The sequence below is a fragment of the Panthera onca genome, chromosome X (assembly GCF_046562875.1).
Source record: "Panthera onca isolate mPanOnc1 chromosome X, mPanOnc1 haplotype 2, whole genome shotgun sequence".
Taxonomy (NCBI): domain Eukaryota; kingdom Metazoa; phylum Chordata; class Mammalia; order Carnivora; family Felidae; genus Panthera; species Panthera onca.
Window position 1 is genome coordinate 85,367,579 of NC_138357.1, and position 18,351 is coordinate 85,385,929.

Here is an 18,351-nt window from a genome sequence, read left to right on the forward strand (position 1 = left end):
GTTAGTCTGGCTGTGGAGAAGCCCCAAAGAGTGATGTCTGCACAATACACTGTCTGGGCTTTGATTGGTTCTTTGTCCTAAAGAGTCAGAAACTATTTTATCAGAATATTTAGAACTCATAGACAATTGGCAGACTTGGGGGCCAAACTATACAAACCATATTCATATTAGACTAATGTATAAATAAGAAAGCTTCTCTAAATTTACTATGTGCAGAGTAGAATTCTGGTGCTCTCATCCAGAGTTCCTCCTTTCTCTGAATGATAGCTTGGAGGCCATATTAGCAAATCAGAAGGTGGTTCAGTTAAGCTTGCAATTGAACCAAAAGTGGTGAGTCTTGAGGTACTGTAAGTCTTGATAGATAAACTGATACTACCTTGCCACATGTTGACTTAAGTAGTTTAACTCTCTGGGGGTATCTTATTACCAAGTCTTTAGGAGGTATCTCACTGTTGTCTTCACACATTACTGGTGTTGACCTTCCTTTCATAGTCTTCTTTAGGTTGTGGTAGGTTGGCAAGGTTATCTTCAGGAAATCCAGCTGTGGTATCTGGGGCTGTGGTTGCTCAGTCTGCACCCCGTGAAGGCAATCTGCACCACAGATCACTGTATTCTCAAGGATGACCTCAAATGTATTCAGGTTGCAACAAGTCCCAATGATGCAACCGCTTCTCAATATTACCTTTCTGCCCACACTGGCTTTTGATTCAATAACATTATTGTCTTCCATTTTCATGGCTTGGGAATAACAGCCAATTTCAAACACATTATTAGTGCCAATGATCATAGATATTTTAGTTCCAGATCTTCAGCATTAGGGGTGATATTATCAGGTCGAGCATTTATGATAAGCACCTACCTGTTCTTCTATTAGGTAACCCTCACCAATACCTATTGGCCTGGCTTCTGCAATAATTTGTGCTTTAGAGTGGATCACTGTCCTAGGTCCTATAGTTACATCACCCACATTTCACTTTCTACACACACAACTGCTCCAAGAGCAAACTTCACTGTCTTTGCATCCTTCTCCACCATAGTTTGGCCCCTGTCTCTCATGGAATTAATTTCTGAACATATTTACCATAGCATATAATGCATGTTTTGTATTTTCAGTAGTGATATAAAATTTCCTTTACATTGAGTTTGACTAAAAGATGATAGATAGAATATAAATGAAAGTATTAAGAAATACTAATATGTATTTGAGTATATCTTTTAAGTACTAAATTTATATCACATGAATGATTGAGGTGTTGGGAAAACACTGTTCTAAGTCAGGCTTTATAATGAGAGCTTTACTAGATAGCAGGTGGTGCTGCTAAAAAAATTTTTTTTGTTAATGAGATTATCCCAGAAAGCCTCACAGTACCCTACAAGTTTGCTTGAGAAGAAACTATATCTACAAAAATATCACCCACTATATTAAGTCCTATTGCAAGTGCACATTTTCCCGATCTGTCTCATCTATAAAATATTAATTTATTATGAGAGAAAATATTTCTGCCTACCATATTTCCATAGGTGTTCTGGACCCTGGATATGCCCAGATGAAAGAAACATTTTTTGTCATAATCATGGATTTCACAACTTCATGTTGGAAGCAGACAAATAAAACCAAACTCATACGTAGAATTTAAGAAACAAAACAGATGAACACATGGAAAGGGGAAAAAAAGAGAGAGAGAAACAAACGACAAGAGACTTTAACAATAGAGAACAAATGGAGGCTTGATGGAGGGAGGTGGGTGGGGAATGGGCTACATGTGTGATGGGTATTAAGGAGGGCACTTGTTATGATGAACATTTTGTGTTATATGTAAGTAATGGGTCACTAAATTCTCCTGAAACCAATATTACACTATATGTCAACTAACTAGTATATAAATAAAATTTTGAAAATAACAAAGACAAAAAACAACCTGTAGGCTCTGAAATGAAAATGGGACTATAGTGGGAATACTATGGAGGGGCACAGGGGAAGTGGACCACAGAAATGCACAGAGCAGGAATATCCCAAAATGTAAATCGGAGCCAGAGAGCTGTCTGTTCCTTGCTGAGGTTGATGTGTTCACTTGTACGTGACTATTACATTCATCTTTGAAATCATATTCTTGATTCTGTGAGTATAAACTTGAGTAAAATATATCTTTACACTTTGAGATAAAATAATGTAATTATCAGACACATTCAACTGGTTCTTATAGCAAAAAAGTAAAAACTACTTAAGGAGCTATGTTAAAAACTAATCATTTTGTGTGTGTGTGTGTGTGTGTGTGTGTGTGTGTGTGTGTGTATCTCACATCTTCTTTATCCATTCATCTATTGATAGACACTTGGGCTGTTTCCATAATTTGGCTAATGTAAATAATGCTGCAATAAACATAGAAGTGCATGTATCCTTCTGAGTTAGTGTTTTTGTATTTTTTGGATAAATACCCAGTAGTGCAGTTACTGAATAGTAGGGTAGTTCTATTTTTAAAGTTTTGAGGAACCTCCATACTGTTTTTCAGAGTAGCTGCACCAGTTTGCATTCCAACCAACAGTTCAAGAGGGTTCCTTGTTCTCCACATCCTTACCAATACTTGTTTCTTGTATTTTTGAGTTTAGCCGTTCTCTTATAGGTAGTGTGTCATTTTTGTTCTGTGTGCTTTAATATGTTTTATTTGTGCTGTGTTTCAGCAGTTTAATTATTGTGGGTATGGGCATGTATTCCCTGATCTTCTTAAATTAGTTGGTTTGTTATTGTTACCAATTTGAAGAAGTTTTCAGCCATTAGTTTATCTAATAATCTTTCAACACTGTACTCTTTCCTCTATTTCTGGGACTCCAATGACATGAATATTAGGCCTTCAATATTATCTCCAAGCCTCTGTTTTCTTTTAAATGGCATTCCTCCTAAAAATTAATTGACTACCTACTAAACAACACTTGGGTATGGGGAGACTACAATGCTAATTATGGAATTTAAAAAGAGATATAGTGAAATTAGTATATATCTATCAGAATCTTTGTCATACATGAAAACCATGGTCAGAGGAGAATTCAGTCTTACTCTTTTATCAATAACAAACAGTAATAAGAAGTGAATTAATTTTATATCTCAAAAAGTTAAGAAAACAGTAAGATAAAATTAAAAACTACAAGGAAGAACATAATAAATATAAAACAAGGAAGTATAAAGTAGTAATGATATGTAAAAGAGAAAAACATTGTTTTTCTTGGTTTATTGAAAAATATTAATAGGCATACCACTAGCTAACACAGTCAAAAAAAAAAAGGAGAGGGGAGGGAGGGAAGATGGTGGCTTAGGAGGACTCTGGGCTCACCGCGCATCCTGCTGATCACTTAGATTCCACCTACACCTGCCTAACTAACCCAGAAAACTGCCAGAAGACTAGCAGAACGGAGTCTCCAGAGCCAAGCACAGACGAGAGGCCCACGGAAGAGGGTAGGAAGGGCGGAGAGGTGGGGCGCGCTCCACCGACTGGCGGGAGGCAGCCGGGGAGGAGGGGCAGCCTGCCGGCCAAGCAGAGCCCCCGAGTCTGGCTGGCAAAAGCGGAGGGGACTGACGGAGTGTGTTCCGACAGCAATCACGACTTAGCATCTGGGAGGTCATAAGTTAACAGCTCTGCTCAGAAAGCGGGAAGGCTGGAGGACAAAGGGAGGGAGAGTTGCTGAGCCCCTGGAGGACAGAGCTCAGCTTGGCAGGGAACAAAGACGCTCGCCAGCGCTATCTCCCTCACCCATCCCCCAGCCAAAATCCCAAAGGGAACCAGTTCCTGCCAGGGAACTTGCTTGCTCCATGCAAACACCCAACACAGTGCTTCTGCGGAGCCAACCCTCCAGCAGCGGGTCTGACTCCCTCCCGCTGCCACAGGGCCCCTCCTGAAGTGGATCACCTAAGGAGAAGCGAGCTAAGCCTGCCCCTCCAGCCCCCGTGCACCTTGCCTACCCACCCCAGCTAATACGCCAGATCCCCAGCAACACAAGCCTGGCAGTGTGCAAGTAGCCCAGACGGGCCACGCCACCCCACAGTGAATCCCGCCCCTAGGTGAGGGAAAGAGAAGGCACACACCAGTCTGACTGTAGCCCCAGCGGTGGGACTTTAGGTCTGACTGCGACTCCACCCACCAACTCCAGTTATACACCACAGCACAGGGGAAGTGCCCTGCATGTCCCCACCACTCCAGGGACTATCCAAAATGACCAAATGGAAGAATTTCCCTCAAAAGAATCTCCAGGAAATAACAACAGCCAATGAACTGATCAAAAAGGATTTAAATAATATAACAGAAAGTGAATTTAGAATAATAGTCATAAAATTAATCGCTGGGCTTGAAAACAGTATAGAGGACAGCAGAGAATCTCTTGCTACAGAGATCAAGGGACTAAGGAACAGTCAGGAGGAGCTGAAAAACGCTTTAAACGAGATGCAAAATCAAATGGAAACGACGACGGCTCGGATTGAAGAGGCAGAGGACAGAATAGGTGAACTAGAAGATAAAGTTATGGAAAAAGAGGAAGCTGAGAGAAAGAGAGATAAAAAAATCCAGGAGTATGAGGGGAAAATTAGAGAACTAAGTGATACACTAAAAAGAAATAATATATGCATAATTGGTATCCCAGAGGAGGAAGAGAGAGGGAAAGGTGCTGAAGGGGTACTTGAAGAAATCATAGCTGAGAACTTCCCTGAACTGGGGAAGGAAAAAGGCATTGAAATCCAAGAGGCACAGAGAACTCCCTTCAGACATAACTTGAATCGATCTTCTGCACGACATATCATAGTCAAACTGGCAAAATACAAGGATAAAGAGAAAATTCTGAAAGCAGCAAGGGACAAACGTGCCCTCACATATAAAGGGAGACCTATAAGACTCGTGACTGATCTCTCTTCTGAAACTTGGCAGGCCAGAAAGGATTGGCACGAGATCTTCAATGTGTTGAACAGAAAAGATATGCAGCCGAGAATCCTTTATCCAGCAAGTCTGTCATTTAGAATAGAAGGAGAGATAAAGGTCTTCCCAAACAAACAAAAACTGAAGGAATTTGTCACCACTAAACCAGCCCTACAAGAGATCCTAAGGGGGATCCTGTGAGACAAAGTACCAGAGATATCGCTACAAGCATAAAACATACAGACATCACAATGACTCTAAACCCGTATCTTTCTATAATAACACTGAATGTAAATGGATTAAATGCGCCAAGCAAAAGACATAGGGTATCAGAATGGATAAAAACACAAGACCCATCTATTTGCTGTCTACAAGAGACTCATTTTAGATCTGAGGACACCTTTAGATTGAGAGTGAGGGGATGGAGAACTATTTATCATGCTACTGGAAGCCAAAAGAAAGCTGGAGTAGCCATACTTATATCAGACAAACTAGACTTTAAATTAAGGGCTGTAACAAGAGATGAAGAAGGGCATTATATAATAATTACAGGGTCTCTCCATCAGGAAGAGCTAACAATTATAAATGTCTATGCGCCAAATACCGGAGCCCCCAAATATATAAAACAATTACTCATAAACATAAGCAACCTTATTGATAAGAATGTGGTCATTGCAGGGGACTTTAACACCCCACTTACAGAAATGGATAGATCATCTAGACACACGGTCAATAAAGAAACAAGGGCCCTGAATGATACATTGGATCAGATGGACTTGACAGATATATTTAGAACTCTGCATCCCAAAGCAACAGAATATACTTTCTTCTCGAGTGCACATGGAGCATTCTCCAAGATAGATCATATACTGGGTCACAAAACAGCCCTTCATAAGTTCACAAGAATTGAAATCATACCATGCATACTTTCAGACCACAATGCTATGAAGCTTGAAATCAACCACAGGAAAAAGTCTGGAAAACCTCCAAAAACATGGAGGTTAAAGAACACCCTACTAAAGAATGAATGAGTCAACCAGGCAATCAGAGAAGAAATGAAAAAATATATGGAAACAAATGAAAATGAAAATACAACAATCCAAATGTTTTGGGATGCAGCAAAGGCAGTCCTGAGAGGAAAATACATTGCAATCCAGGCCTATCTCAAGAAACAAGAAAAATCCCAAATACAAAATCTAACAGCACACCTAAAGGAAATAGAAGCAGAACAACAAAGGCAGCCTAAACCCAGCAGAAGAAGAGAAATAATAAAGATCAGAGCAGAAATAAACAATATAGAATCTAAAAAAAACGGTAGAGCAGATCAACGAAACCAAGAATTGGTTTTTTGAAAAAATAAACAAAATTGACAAACCTGTAGCCAGGCTTCTCAAAAAGAAAAGGGAGATGACCCAAACAGATAAAATCATGAATGAAAATGGAATTATTACAACCAATCCCTCAGAGATACAAACAATTATCAGGGAATACGATGAAAAATTATATGCCAACAAATTGGACAACCTGGAAGAAATGGACAAATTCCTAAACACCCACACTCTTCCAAAACTCAATCAGGAGGAAATAGAAAGCTTGAACAGACCCATAACCAACAAAGAAATTGAATCGGTTATCAAAAATCGCCCGACAAATAAGAGTCCAGGACCAGATGGCTTCCCAGGGGAGTTCTACCAGACATTTAAAGCAGAGATAATACCTATCCTTCTCAAGCTATTCCAAGAAATAGAAAGGGAAGGAAAACTTCCAGACTCATTCAATGAAGCCCATATTACTTTGATTCCTAAACCAGACAGAGACCCAGTAAAAAAAGAGAACTACAGGCCAATATCCCTGATGAATATGGATGCAACAGATACTTCTCTAAAGAAGACATCCAGATGGCCAACAGGCACATGAAAAGATGCTCAACATCCCTCCTTATCAGGGAAATACAAATCAAAACCACACTCAGATATCACCTCACACCAGTCAGAGTGCCCAAAATGAACAAATCAGGAGACTATAGATGCTGGAGAGGATGTGGAGAAACGGGAACCCTCTTGCACTGTTGGTGGGAATGCAAATTGATGCAGCCACTCTGGAAAACAGTGTGGAGGTTCCTCAGAAAATTAAAAATAGACCTACCCTATGACCCAGTCATAGAACTGCTAGGAATTTACCCAAGGGATACAGGAGTACTGATGCATAGGGGCACTTGTACCCCAATGTTTATAGCAGAACTCTCAACAATAGCCAAATTATGGAAAGAGCCTAAATGTCCATCAACTGATGAATGGATAAAGAAATTGTGGTTTATATACACAATGGAGTACTACATGGCAATGAGAAAGAACGAAATATGGCCCTTTGTAGCAACGTGGATGGAACTGGAGAGTGTGATGCTAAGTGAAATAAGCCATACAGAGAAAGACAGATACCATATGTTTTCACTCTTATGTGGATCCTGAGAAACTTAACAGAAGACCATGGGGGAGGGGAAGGAAAAAAAAAAGAGGTTAGAGTGGGAGAGAGCCAAAGCATAAGAGACTCTTAAAAACTGAGAACAAACTGAGGGTTGATGGGTGGTGGGAGGGAGGGGAGAGTGGGTGATGGGTATTGAGGAGGGCACCTTTTGGGATGAGCACTGGGTGTTGTATGGAAACCAATTTGACAATAAATTTCATATATTGAAAAAAAATTTTTTTAAATTAAATAAAATAAAATAAAGAAAAAAAGGAGAAAACAAAGACAATACAAAACAAGAAATTACAAGGGGGGAAATAACTATTAAATTAGCATGTTAAAAAAAATCATTCATTCTACTTTGCAGACTTCTATGAAAGTACACTTTAAAACTTTATGAGATGAAAAATTTCCTAGGGAAATCTTGTTAACAAAATTTGCACTATTAGTGATATAATGCCTAAACATGTCAATTTTCTTAGAAGAAAGATAGAGTTATCAGCTATTCCATCAAAAAAACTCAAGGTACAGATGGCCTCACAGGGGAATTCTACCAAACTTTCAAAGACCAGACTGTTCTATTGATGTATAATTGTTTTACAGTATTTCATAGTATTTAAAACTAAGGAAAGCTGCTTAGTTTTTTAGATAAAGCAAGTCTAACTTTAATATTTAACCCTGATGAAAACAGTATGATTCAACACCCATTCTTGATATAATAGAAATTCGTAAATAGTTTTTCAGTGGAAGAAAATCTAGATGCACTTCCACTAATATTAGTAACAAGTTAAGGTTGTTAACACTCTTCTCTGTCATTCAAAATTTTACCAGAAGTATTAGCCAATGCAGTGACAAGAGAAATTTATTAATGGCTTATAGATTAGAAAAGATGATATAATATTTCTATTTGCAGATAATATGAAAGTACACCTAAAAAACAAACGTACCTGGAAAACTCTATAGAGAGCCAATGGTAAAAATAATTCAAATAATAACATTTCATTAGAGGAACAGGCTATAAAATTGACATATGTATGTCAATAGCCTTAATTTACACAAATAATTAGAGGATATACCATGGTAGAGAAAACTTCATTAACAAAAGTAGCAAAATAAAATACTTAGAAATACATTTAACAAAAAATGTGTAAAACTTATATGAGATAAGCTTTCGAACCCTCATAAAAGGCACAGAGGGGCACCTAGGTGGTTCAGTGGGTTAAGCATCTGACTGGATTTCAGCTCAGGTCATGATCTCACGGTCTGTGAGTTCGAGCCCCGCATCAGACTCTGTGCTGACAGCTCAGAGTCTCAGCCTGCTTCGGATTTTGTGCCTTCCTCTCTCTCCGTTCTTCCCTTCCTCATGCTCTGTCTCCCTCAAAAATAAATAAATGTTTAAAAAAAAGGCACTGAGACTCTAACAAATAGAAAGACATCCTTTGTGATAGTAAGACTCATCATAAAGATGTCAGTTCACCCTGGGGTGCTTGGGTGGCTCAGTTGGGCGCCCGGCTTCGGTTCAGGTCATGATCTCACAGTCCATGAACAGTCTGTGAGTTGGAGCCCTGCGTCAGGCTCTGTGCTGACAGCTCAGAGTCTGGAACCTGTTTCATATTCTGTGTCTCCCTGTCTCTCTGCCCCTCCCCCACTCACTGTCTCTCTGTCTCTCTCAAAAATAAACATTTAAAAAAGTCAGTTCACCCTAAGTTAATTTTTAAATTTAATGCCATATCAATAAAAATACCAACATGCTTTATGGAATTAGACAAATTGATACTAAACTTCATCTGGAAAAATAAACATTCAAGCATCTCCAAGAAAACACTAAAAAAGGAAAGCTAAAACCGGATGCCAGCCCCACTATATATTAAAACACACCGTAGAGCCTCTATAATTAAAACGATGTGGAACTAGCTTATGAATAGACACACCAGTGAAATAGAATAGAATATCCAGACATAGACCTAGATAAAAATGGAATAGAATTTGGTATATGATAAAGGTGGGATGTCAATACTCTAGTACAAATGTGGACTTTTAAAATAAATGGTGCTTGGACAACTGGATAGCCATGTGAGGAAAAAAAAGAAAAGATAAAATTAAATGCTTCACACCATATAGAATAAACTTCAAATAGATCAGTAATTTAAATGTAAACAAATACCATGCAGTGCTAGAGGCAAATAAGGGTGAATGAAATTTGACTACATAAAAAAATTTTTAAATACAATTTCTGCATGGCAAAAAAAAAAACCCCATAATAAATAAAGTTAAAATTAACCTGGAAAATATATTAGCAACATAAATAATGACAAAACGTCAAAATCCCCTATATACAGAACTCTTAAAACTTTAGGGGCAGGAAATGAGAGAGTGTTTTTCCTTCCAAAATTACACTTATGATTCTGGAATAATTTGATTTTGTTTACTCAACAGTACAGTTTGGGGTTTATCACTCTCAAATACAAATAAAACTACCTCATTTTGTTTACTCCCTTCATGGCAGAGTATTCCACAGTGTGTCATAGTTATTGCACCACTTTGCTTTTGGAGTATTAATTGATTCAGGACATATCTATTAAGCAACTACTTGGTCAGTCACCGCTGGATATCTTAGAAAATAGTAAGGAAAAAGTAACTCTTCTGCTCATGGAGCTGATAGATATTTTTAATTTTTTAAAAGTTTTATTTTAATTCCAGTTAGTTAACATAAATTGTTATATTAGTTTGAGGTGTACAATCTAATGATTCAATGATTGTATACATCACCCAGTTCTCATCACAACAAGTGTACTCCTTAATTCCTATCACCTATTTTACCCATCCCCACCCCACCTCCATTCTGGTAACCATCAGTTTGTTCTCTATAATTGTCTGTTTCCAGCTTTAGCTCTCTCATTTTTTCCCCTTTTGCTTGTTTGTTTTGTTTCTCAAATGCCACATATGAGTGCAATCATAAGGCATTTGTCTTTCTCTGGCTTATTTCACTTAGCATTATACTCTCCAGCTTCATCCATGTCATTGCAAATGGCAAGATTTCATTCCTTTCTAATTTTTATTTATTAAAACTTTTTTAATGTTTATTTTTGAGAGAGAGAGAGAAACAGAGTGTGAGTGGGGGTAGGGGCGCAGAAAGAGCGAGACACAGAATCTAAAGCAGGCTCCAGGCTCTGAGCTGTCAGCACAAAGCCTGACCCGGGACTCAAACTCATGAGCCTTGAGATCATGACCTGAGCCATATTGACGCTTAATTGACTGAGCCACCCAGGCACCCCTAGTTCTTTTTTAAAATTCTTTTTCTGTCTTCTTTCTTTCTTTCTTTTGAGAGGGAGGCAGAGAGAGGGAGAAAGGAGAGAGAGCACAGAGCCCGATGTGGGGCTCGATCTCATGAACCACAAGAGCATGACCTGAGCTGAAATCAAGAGTCAGACGCTTAACTGACTGAACCATCCAGGTGCCCCAAGATTTCATTCTTTTTTATGGCTGACAGTGTACAAGGATTCCTTTTTCTTCCCGTCCTCACCAACACCTGTTGTTTCCTGTGTTTTTTTTTTATTTTAGCCATTTTAACTCATGTGAGGTTTCGATTTGTATTTCCTTGATGATAAGTGATGATGAGCATCATTTCGTGTTTATTGGCCATATGGATGTCTCCTTTGGAGAAATGTCTATTAATATCTTAGCATAAGATACTCTCCAGTTAGCATAATACCCTCCGGTTCCATCCACGTAGTTGCAAATGGCAAGATTTGATTCTTTTTGATTGCCAAGTAATACTCCATTGTGTGTGTGTGTGTGTGTGTGTGTGTGTGTGTGTGTGTGTGTGTACCCCACATCTTCTTTATCCATTCATCAATCAATGGACATTTGAGCTCTTTCCATACTTTGGCTATTGTTGATAGTGCTGCTATAAACATAGGGGTGCATGTGTCCCTTCGGAACAGCATACCTGTATCCCTTGGATAAATACCTAGTAGTGCAATTGCTGGGTCGTAGGATAGTTCTATTTTTAGTTTTTTGAGGACCTTCCATACTGTTTTCCATAGTGGCTGCACCTGCTTGCATTCCCACGAACAATGCAAAAGAGATCCTCTTTCTCTGCATCCTCACCAACATCTGTTGTTGCCAGAGTTGTTAATGTTAGCCATTCTGGCAGGTGTGAGGTGGTATCTCATTGTGGTTTTCATTTGTATTTCCCTGATGATGAGTGATGTTGAGCATTTTTTCATGTGTCAGTTGGCCATCTGGATGTCTTCTTTGGAGAAGTGTCTATTCATGTCTTTTGCCCATTTCTTCACTGGATTATTTGTTTTTTGGGTGTTGACTTTGATAAGTTCTTTGTAGATTTTGGATCCTAACCCTTTATCTGATATGTCATTTGCAAATATCTTCTCCCATTCTGTAGGTTGCCTTTCAGTTTTGCTGATTGTTTCCCTCACTGTGCAGAAGCTTTTTTGTTTTTTTGATGAGGTCCCAGTAGTTCATTTTTGCTTTTGTTTCCCTTGCCTCCAGATACATGTTAAGAAGTTGCCGTGGGGGCGCCTGGGTGGCTCAGTCAGTTAAGTGTCCGACTTCTGCTCAGGTCATGATCTCACGGTCCGTGAGTTCGAGCCCCGTGTCGGGCTCTGTGTTGACAGCTCAGAGCCTGGAGCCTGTTTCGGATTCTGTGTCTCCCTCTCTCTCTGACCCTCCCCTGTTCATGCTCTGTCTCTCTCTGTCTCAAAAATAAATAAACGTTAAAAAAAATTTAAAAAAAGTTGCTGTGGCCAAGATCAAAGAGGTTTTTGCCTGCTTTCTCCTCGAGGATTTTGATGGCTTCCTGTCTTACATTCATCCATTTTGAGTTTATTTTTGTGTATGGTGTAAGAAAGTGGTCCAGGTTCATTCTTCTGCATGTCGCTGTCCAGTTTTCCCAGCACCACTTGCTGAAGAGACTGTCTTTATTCCATTGGATATTGTTTCCTGCTTTGTCAAAGATTAGTTGGTCATACGTTTGTGGGTCCATTTCTGGGTTCTCTATTCTGTACCATTGATCTGAGTGTCTGTTCTTGTGCCAGTACCATACTGTCTTGATAGTTACAGCTTTGTAGTATAGCTTGAAGTCTGGGATTGTGATGCCTCCTGCTTTGGTTTGTCAAGATTGCTTCGGCTATTGGGGGTCTTTTCTGGTTCCATACAAATTTTACGATTGTTTGTTCTAGCTCTGTGAAGAATGCTGGTGTTACTTTAATAGGGATTACATTGAATATGTAGATTGCTTTGGGTAGTATTGACATTTTAACAATATTTGTTCTTCCTGTCCAGGAGCATGGAATATTTTTCCATTTTTTTGTGTCTCCTTTAATTTCTTTCATAAGCTTTCTATAGTTCTCAGTGTATAGATATTTTCACCTTTTGGTTAGATTTATTCCTAGATATTTTACGTTTTTTGGTGCAATTGTAAATGGGATCAATTCCTTGATTTATTTTTCTGTTGCTTCATTGTTTGTGTATAGGGATGCAGCCAATTTCTGTGCATTGATTTTATATCCTGCAACTTTGCTGAATTCATGGATCAGTTCTCACAGTTTTTTGGTGGAATCTTAAGGGTTTTTCATATAGAGTATCATGTCATCTGCGAAGATTGAAAGTTTGACTTCCTCCCGGCCAATTTGGATGCCTTTTATTTCTTTGTGTTGTCTGACGGCTGAGGCTAAGACTTCCAATAGTATGTTGAATAACAGTGGCAAGAGTGGACATCTCTGTCGTGTTCCTGACCTTAGGGGGAAAGCTCTCAGTTTTTCCCCATGGAGGATGATATTAGCAGTGGGTCGTTCATACATGGCTTTGATAATCTTGAGGTATGATCCTTCTATCCCTACTTTCTTGAGGGTTTTTATCAAGAAAGGATGTTGTATTTTGTCAAATGCTTTCTCTGCATCTATTGAGAGGATCATATGGTTCTTGTTCTTTCTTTTATTCATGTGATGAATCACGTTAATTTTTTTGCAGATATTGAACCAGCCCTGCATTCCAGGTGTAAATCCCACTTGGTCGTGGTGAATAATTTTTTTCATGTATTGTTGGAGCCGGTTGGCTAATATCTTGTTGAGGATTTTTGCATCCATGTTCATCAGGGAAATTGGTCTATAGTTCTCCTTTTTAGCGGGGTCTCTGTCTGGTTTTGGGATCAAGGTGATGCTGGCTTCATAGAAAGTGTTTGGAAGTTTTCCTTCCATTTCTATTTTGGAACATTTTCAAGAGAATAAATGTTAAATCTTCCTTAAATATTTGGAAGAATTCCCCTGGAAAGCCATCTGGCCCCGGACTCTTGTTTTTTGGCAGATTTCTGATTACTAATTTGATTTCCTTACTGGTTATGGGTCTGTTCAAATTTTCTATTTCTTCCTGTTTCAGTTTTGGTAGTGTATATGTTTGTAGGAATTTATCCATTTCTTCCAGATTACCCATTTTGTTGGCATATAATTGCTCATAATATTCTCTTATTATTGTTTTTATTTCTGCTGTTTTGTTCGTGATCTCTCCTCCTTCATTCTTGATTTTATTTATTTGGGTCCCTTTCTTTTTCTTTTTGATAAAAATGGCTAGTGGCTTATCAATTTTGTTAATTCTTTCAAAGAACCAGCTTCTGATTTCATTGATCTGTTCTACTGTTTTTTGTTTGTTTGTTTTGATAGCATTAATTTCTGCTCTAATCTTTGTTATTTCCTGTATTCTACTGTTTTTGGGTTTTATTTGCTGTTCTTTTTCCAGTTCCTTAAGGCGTAAGGTTAGGTTGTGTATCTGAGAACTTGCTTCCTTCTTTAGGAAGGCCTGGATTGCTATATACTTTCCTCTTATGAACGCCTTTGCTGCATCATAGAGGTTTCGGGCTGTGGTGTTATCATTTTGATTGGTTTCCTTGTACTTTTTAATTTCCTATTTATCTTCTTGGTTAGCGTATTTATTCTTTAGTAGGATGTTCTTCAGTCTCCAAGTATTTGTTACCTTTCCAAATTTTTTCTTGTGGTTGATTTCAAGTTTCATAGCGTGTGGTCTGAAAATATGCACGGTATGATCTCGATCTTTTTGTACTTGTTGAAGGCTGATTTGTGTCCCAGTATGTGGTCTATTCTGGAGAACGTTCCATGTTCACTGGAGAAGAATGTATATTCTGCTGCTTTAGGATGAAATGTTCTGAATATATCTGTTAAGTCCATCTGGCCCAGTGTGTCATTCAAAGGCATTGTCTTCTTGAGTAGATGATCTGTCCATTGCTGTGAGTGGGGCGTTGAAATCTCCTACTCTTATGGTATTACTATCAATGAGTTTCTTTATGTTTGTGATAAATTGATTTATATATATATGGGTTCTCCTACATTTGGAGCATAAATGTTTACAGTTTTAAGGTCTTGGTGGATAGACCTCTTAATTTGATATAATGTCCTTCTTCATCTCTTTTTACAGTCATTATTTTAAAGTCTATATTGTCTGATATAAGTATGGCTACTCCGGCTTTCTTTGTTTGACCATTATCGTGATAGATGGTTCTCCATCCCTTACTTTCAATTTGAAGGTGTCTTTAGGTCTAAAGTGGGTCTATTGTAAACAGCATATGGATGTATCTTGTTTTCTTATCCATTCTGATACCCAACGCCTTTTGATTGGAGCATTGAGTCCATTGACGTTTAGAGTGAGTATTGAAAGATATGAATTTATTGCCATTATGATGCTTGTAGAGTTGGAGTTTCTGGTGGTATTCTCTGGTCCTTTCTAGTCTTTGTTGCTTTTGGTATATATATATTCATCTTTTATCCCCTCAGATAGTCCCCTTTAAAATTTCGTGCATGGGGCGCCTGGGTGGCTCAGTCGGTTAAGCGTCCGACTTCAGCTCAGGTCACGATCTCACGGTATGTGAGTTTGAGCCCGCGTCGGGCTCTGTGCTGACTGCTCAGAGCCTGGAGCCTGTTTCAGATTCTGTGTCTCCCTCTCTCTCTGACCCTCCCCCGTTCATGCTCTGTCTCAAAAATAAATAAACGTTAAAAAAAAATTTAAAATTTCGTGCAGGGGGACGCCTGGGTGGCTCGGTCAGTTGAGCGTCCGACTTCGGCTCAGGTCATGATTTCGCGGTCCGTGAGTTCGAGCCCCGCGTCGGGCTCTGTGCTGACAGCTCAGAGCCTGGAGCCTGTTTCAGATTCTGTGTCTCCCTCTCTCTCTGACCCTCCCCTGTTCATGCTCTGTCTCTCTCTGTCTCAAAAATAAACGTTAAAAAAATTAAAAAAAATAAATAAAATAAAATTTCTTGCAGGGTTGGTTTAGTGGTCACAAACTCATTTTTGTTTGGGAAACTTTTAATCTCTCCTTCTATTGTGAATGACAACCTTGCTGGATAAAGAATCCTTGGCTGCATATTTTTCTCTGATTTAGCACATTGAATATATCCTGCCACTCCTTTCTGGTCTGCCAAGTTTCTGTGAATAGATCTGCTGCAAACCTGATCTGTCTTCTCTTGTAGGTTAAGGACTTTTTTTTCCCTTGCTGCTTTCATGATTCTCTCCTTGCCTGAGTATTTTGTGGATTTGACTATGATAAGCCTTGTTGATGGTGGGTTTCTGTTGAATCTAATGGGGGTCCTCCATGCTTCCTGGATTTTGATGTCTGTGTCTTTCCCCAGGTTAAGAAAGTTTTCCACTATGATTTGCTCACATAACGCTTCTACCCCTATTTCTCTGTCTTCTTCTTCTGGGACCCCTATGATTCTGATGTTATTGCTTTTTAATGAGTCACTGATTTCCCTAATTCTTAAATCGCACTCTTTTGCCTCAATCTCCCTCTTTTTTTCTGCTTCATTATTCTCTATAAGTTTGTCCTCTATATCGCTGATTCTCTGTTCTGCCTCATCCATCCTTGCCACCACTGAATCCAGCCGTGATTGAAGCTCCATTACAACATTTTTAATTTCATTCTGGCTATTTTTTACTTCTTTTATCTCTGCAGAAAGGATTCTAATCTATTTTCAACTCTAACTAGTATTCTTATTATCGTGATTCTAAATTCTTGCTTGTATCTGTGTTGGTTAAATCACTGGCTGTCGTTTCTTTGTGCGCTTTCTTTTGGTATGAATTCCTTTGTTTTGTCATTTTGAAGGGAGAAAGGGAATTAATGAGGTACAAATATTAAAATTAAAAAAAATTAAAATAAAAAAATATTAAAATTAAAAAATTAAACACACACACACACACAAATTGAATAAATGATGCTAGTTCCTTGGTGTGTTTTTGTCTAGGTGCTGAAAGTGGTTTGACAGATTAGAGAAAAAAAAAGGCGGGGGGAGAAAAAAAAGGAAATCGTTTGAGAATTTGAAAAAATGAATACACTGAAGTAGACTAAAATGAGATGATGGAGGTAAAATAGAATTTGAAAAAATATACACAGAAGTAAAAATATAGTAGAAAAAATTAAAGAAAAATATTTTTGATAAAAATTTTAAAAAATGAATTTTTTCTTTTTCTATATTCAAGAAAAAGAAAAGAAACAAAAAGGGGAAAAAGAGAAGAAAGAAAAAAGAAAAAAAGGGAAAAAAGGAAATCATTTGAAAATTTGAAAAAGTGAATACACTGTAGTAGACTAAAATAACATGATGGATGTAAAATAGAATTTGAAAAAATTTACATAAAAGCAAAAAATGTGAAAATAAGAAAAAAATATTTTTAATCAAAATTAAAGGTAAAAATGAAATTTTTCTCTTTCTGCATTCAAGAAAAAGAAAAGAAATAAAAAATAGAAAAAAATAAAAAGAAAAAAGATAATTTGAAATTTTTAAAAGGTATATACACTGAAGTAGACTAAAGTAAAATTATGGAAGTAAAATAGAATTTGAAAAAATTTACACAAAAGTAAAAAATACAGTAATAAAAGTTAAATAAAAATATTTTAATAAAAATTGAAAATAAAAATGAATTTTTTTCTCTTTCTGTATTTAAGAAAAAGAAGTGTAAAAGGGAAAAAAAAGAAAGAAAATTGAATAGATGTACCTGCTAACAAATTGAAATAAGACTGAAATTACTTCGTTTTCCCCTAGAATTCAGTCTATGTAGCGCTTTATAGTCCATAAAGTAAGCCGGTGGTGAGACTTGTGTTCTTGAAGAGTAAAGTTGGCCCAGCTGGACAGAGTTCAGTGTAACAGCTCTGCTCTCCACTAGATGGCGCTGCTAGCCTACTGTGGTTGAGTGTTGTGGTGCACATATGTGCATATGCCCATGCGCCGGAGCGATGAAAATGGTGCCACCCAGCCACCCAGTCTGTTCTCCCGCATCAACAGTCACCCACCCATCCTCTGTCTTCAGCTTTCGTCCACTCCCTGCTTTTTCACTCTCTGTGACCAGGCCCCAGGCAGTACCTCTTTTCCGAGTTTTGTCTCAGATGCGGCTGTTTTCCCCAGCCCCTTACTTCTGAAGGACTGCGGCTTTGACCTGTTCCACCCCTCTATGGAAGGGTCTCACCGAGCAATGGCCGAATGAGTAATGGCCAAATGTCGACTGCACCCAGGAACGCTTGCTGGATCCTGCTGCTGCCAGTGCCCTGAGACTGCGGCCAGGTGGTAGCCCGCCCCAGAAAATGTTCGCGAGATAGTGTAGCAGCGCGTTTCAGGGATTATGGAAAATCACAACACACATCTGGCACCAGGTTTCACCCTTAACAACCTTGTTCCAGCACCAGCGAACATGGCTGTTTTCTGGGGTCTGCCGGGACCAGGTGGCTTCAACAATCTCTACCAAATGTCCTTCCAGCAGTGGAACCACTTTTCCCTGTGTGGCCTGATATCCTGCCAGACCCCACTCTGCTCCTGGGGATTCGCCCTTCCCACCAGAGCACCACCAGGTATCAAGCGTGGAGTTGCAGGCTTTGCACTCCCCTTGTTTACAGTCTTAATGGAATTTAAACCCTCTCCTTTCTCCTTTCTCCCTTTTTAGTTTAGTCCCTGTAGCTGTTTCCAATTTTCTACTTTCTCTCC

The 18,351-nt window shown here is 38.6% G+C and overlaps 1 pseudogene; it reads right to left on the reverse strand.

Annotated features, from left to right (window-relative positions):
* Positions 1-304: 304 nt before the first annotated feature.
* Positions 305-1,076, reverse strand: LOC145713797 (dynactin subunit 6 pseudogene; annotated as a pseudogene).
* Between the last annotated feature and the right edge of the window lie 17,275 nt (positions 1,077-18,351).